Consider the following 5,120-nt stretch of genomic DNA (forward strand, 5'->3'; position numbering starts at 1 on the left):
CCTACGTAGTCCACAAACTAGTAATTCTATCTTAGTTCCTTTATCAAGGAAGACAGTCACTCAAGCTACACATCATTTAGTCAAGGAACAATGCAGTTACAATCATAAAGTCAAGCCTCGCACATTTGAGGTAGGTGATTTGGTTCTTAGAGAAAACCCCAAAAATCAGCAAGATAGAGAGAGAGAAGGGAAAGTTCGAACCAAATTGGCTTGGTCCTTACATCATCACAACATCATATGGATCTGGTGCATATCAACTCTCAACTATAGAAGGTGAACCTTTGGAGGATCCTATCAACAGCATGCACCTTCACAGGTTCTACACATAGCTCTTTGGAATATCCTAATTCAAAAAATACAAAAAAATCAAAAATTTCAAAAATACAAAAAAATCAAAAAATTCAAAAATACAAAAAAAATTATAAAACAAAAAAAAATCATTACTTGGTGAAAAGCTGGCAAACAGGCACCTTGTGACACAAAAAACATTGAAAAATCGAAAAAAGTAAAGAGAAATAATTTCGTCCAATGGTGAAAATGACTTCGGTAGTGCCTTAGGCAAGTAGCATGGTGAAAACTGGGTCACCAGCGCCATGTGTAGAGACATTGCTCCTCCCTCCTTCAAGATTCTCTTTCATCACTTCACTTTTCACACACTCATGGCCAATTCATCCATAATAAACTTACACATTCCCATCATGGCTTGTTATTGATCTACCCAAGATTGGTTAGCCATTCATAATAAACCTCCCTTTTCACCTCCCTTTCCATCCATAATAAATCAGATCTTATCTGTGGCTAAGGTAAATCCTATGTCTAGTGATGGGTGTGGAACTGAGAACATCACATGTTTTGAGGAGTATAGTTTCTTCCACTTTTTTTTAGTCTATTCATGCACAATCTGCAATAAAATAGCACTTGCATCGCCAATCCACAATAAAGTTTCATCTTCTCCGCAATAACGTATCGATTTCATGGATTCAGTCAGTTTCAGATGATACATAGCAGTAGCAATGTGCTTCAACAAATAAAATCTTTCAATAGACTCAGACAACATATGGTTCAGTGCTATCTATCCTTTTGTGAAAGTAAACATTGTGACCACAATCAAATAAGACTTATACAAGTGACAAGAGACACTAAACTTGAGGACTACAATGGATGTTGGTGTCGAGTCTTGGTTTTCTTTTGATTTTATCTTTTGGTGACATGTCTTTTAGCTTTTTTAGGATGTCTCTAACTAGAGATTCTATCTCTAGGATGTCTTTGACTAGAAAGGCAAGGATGGGGTATCATCACCTATTTTTCTTTTGCTGTCTGTGGATTGTCTCTTAGTAATGCTATGACTTGTCCAAGGATATGATGACACTATGAGTCTAGTATGAACTGGGGCATTCCTTTTTTGTGACTGTCTTATCTCCATGCAAATGGGTACAATGACTTTCTGGGTCAAACATATGCCTCGATTGTCATAACATACTTGCCATAATAACACTCAATGATGATAACGCACAAGAAGCTCTTTCACTTTCATATCTTCTATCTTCCATCCCCCCTTTTCTTGATTGACTTCCATCATCCTTCTCGAGTCCATGTAGCCTGCTATCACATGACTGAGTATAATAACATGCCAAAAAAATATCTGCATTTCATGTAGTCACACTTGCATTACCACATATAAGCATTTCATACATATATATTGATATCACAATTGCATCACATCCTGCACGCAACACATGTTAGCACATTTTATATTCTCATCATGTAACTAGTCATTTGCATTATCATATTCATTTGCATTTCATACATTCACATTCACATTTGCATAATATTTAAAACATAAAAGAACAAATATATTGGATTTCATCATGTACATATTTGCATCCATCTCATAACCATCACATAAAACATACATCATTAAACATCTCATCATATAGGTACACATGCATATAGCTATCGCAAAGATGAATCATCTCATATATATATATATATATAAAGTCTCATGATACAATAATGTCAAAATCATATGGCTACAATCACCCTAAGGTGTCTACATCATCATACAAAATGTTACAAAACTGATACATAAGAACCCACTAATCACTCCTATCAGTACTGCTGGTAGTGCTAATCCTATCCATGTCATGGTATCCCAAGCCACATGTCCCACCCTCATCTCTAGTCTCAGATCTTGGAACACTCGTCTCAGTGCATCCCTATCTCCGTCTCAATCATAGGGTATCAACTCCCCATCGATCGGTATCCTCAAAACCCTGTACACATCCTCCAAGGTGACTGTCATCTCACCCATCGACAAATAAAAACTACAAGTCTCTGAGTGCCATCTCTCAGCCAACACAGACAGCAATCCCATGTTCGCCCAAAACTCAAGCACATACAGAATGAAACGCAAACCCATAACCTTAATCACGGCTCTATCCTCAAATGTTAGCTTTGGTCATAACCTTTGAGTTGATGGGAATCTCTCCCGTGACTCTAGCATAGGCAAATACTCCTGCAGTCAAGCAAAGCAATCATGTTAGTCATAGTGGCATTCACTATTCATCACAAAATGTTGCTTTTTATCTTAAGTGCTTATGATACTCTATCCTAGTGACACTCACTATTCATCACAAAGTGTTGCTTCTATCCTAGTGACACTCACTGTTCATCACAAAGTGTTGCTTCTATCCTAGTGACACTCACTATTCATCACAAAGTGTTGCTATTTTTTTTTCCTAGTGGTAATCCCTGTTCATCACAAAGTACTACATGCTTTTGCACTCCCTATTCATCACAAAGTGCTACTCATATTTGCACTCCCTGTTCATCACAAAGTGTTGCTCCTATTGGTACTCCCTATTCATCACAAAGTACTATGTCTTGGTACTCACTATTCATCACAAAGTGCCTCGATCTATCCTATCTTAGGCCCTCTGCTTGAGTGTATCCTCTTGACTAGTTTCCTAATTGGCAATGTATGTTCTATCACATAATTGTCAAACCTAGCCCTATTTTCTATCCTAGTCTTCCTTAGAGGACCTACTTGAGTGTATCCTCTTAGTAGCTTATCCAATCAACAACGTATGTTCATCATAGAACTATTGATTTGACCTTGAAGACACAAACATGCTTTCATGACATAAATGTGCTTTCATGACATAAACGCGCTTAGAGACTGCATAAACACATCTGCCTAGCACAGACATGCCTGAAACACACAGATGTGCCTATGCTTTGCATAGACATGCCTAAAAGACACAAACATGCCTACCTAGCACAAATGCACCTACACAATGCAGACACAATCACATCCTACACAAACACCTTTTCCAACACAGACGTGCCTAGCACAAACACAGACGCGCCTAGCAAGCATAGACATGCCTGGCACCAGCACAGACGTGTCTTCACGTTTTGGACACTTTTTGACATTTTCCTAAAGTGCATTTATTGCACTACCTAGCATGCATTAATGACAACATTTATTACAACAAAGTAAAAGGAGGTTTTGTGGTACTCACCGGCTCTCCTGCCTCTACTAGCCTCTGAAATCGGTGAACGCGGTCGAATCTATGAACCAATGCCATCACTGCTGACTGCTGCTGCTCTATTCTCTCTTTGTACTCTGATCTCTTGGAGGTGTAGATGACAATGAGGATGTATTTCCCATGTGGTCTATCTTATAGACTACCCTAGCCCTCATTTCCTGAGTCAGTCTTCATTATCCCATGACTCTGTCACTTTATCCGATCAGTCCATTCTATCTCGTCTTTCTTATCGAGAGATTGTCTACGATCTTTTCAGACATTTTTTCATCCAATCTCTTGAGGGGGCATATCATTCCCATCTTGGAGCAACTTTGTATCAATTCATATTATCTTCTTTAAAACAATGCGACAGGCCACATTGTCTCAAAGAGGGGCAAAATGTAGACACCCAAAATTGTCTAGTCTAATTAAATAAATATTTTATTTTTTTAATTATCTAAGCTTAATTCTTTTATTAATTAAATAAATCTTTATTTATTTAATTAATTCATTTATCCTCTTCTATCCTTATTTCTCATTTAAATAAATATAGTTATTTATTTAAATTATCCTTTTCCTAAATTAAATAAATATCTTATTTATTTAATTGATCCCAATTCTTCTATTAATTAAATGAATCTTTATTTATTTAATTAATTCATTAACCATTTCTACCTATGACACATGTCATTCATCTCTTAATTCATACACTACCTACCCTCTCATTATTTTATTATTTTCTCTACCTACCCTCTAATCATAGCCGACCATTTATCTTTTACACCTCTTAATCTTATCCCTCCATTTCATATAGTGTCTTATATATAAGAGGATACTTCCTTCATTATCAACCCTAATCAATCATTCTAATCAATCTATACCCCCCTGTTGACTACTTGACTACACTACACTTTTGAACATAGCCGATCCTACTTGCAACCACATTTTTGTTCTTTGTTGAGCTCTTGTGCACACATAAAATTAGAGAGCAAATATATCAAGAAAGATCAATGGAGATAGCAAGAATGGAGATCCAAAACCCTATTGGACATGTGATGGTATAATCTTTGTGATTTCATTTGATTTGCATTGTCTTAGGTAATCTTCATATGTTATGGTAGATCTTTGTTGTTGTTAGGTTAGGGTTTTGTGGTTGAATTCATTTAGCCTTTCAATATTGTTATTATTGTTATCTACTGAGAGGGTAGGGGTGAATCAGTGCTTCAAAACTTTTCTTTAAAAAAAATCTTACAAACAAACATAAATTGTAAACTGCTGATCTCATAATATAAAGCTAACACATACTTATAGAAATAACATTCATACATATTTCACTCCATAACACAAATATTTTGGTTATGCAGAAACTCTTTGTTAGAGAGAAAAAATACGGTGGGGATGGCACCCACAACTTCACTACTACAATAATAAAGGTTACTCGGTTAGAGCTACATGTTTAGCTATTTCGGATAACTTACCCTGTTAGAAGTATCAAGATCTTTAGATCTACCTTGCTAAAGGATTTCACAACACTTATACAAAATGTTGCACCTGGTTAAAGGATTTACAATTTATAGACTTTGTTAGAGT

Source organism: Cryptomeria japonica, chromosome 8, assembly GCF_030272615.1.
Source record: "Cryptomeria japonica chromosome 8, Sugi_1.0, whole genome shotgun sequence".
Lineage (NCBI taxonomy): Eukaryota > Viridiplantae > Streptophyta > Pinopsida > Cupressales > Cupressaceae > Cryptomeria > Cryptomeria japonica.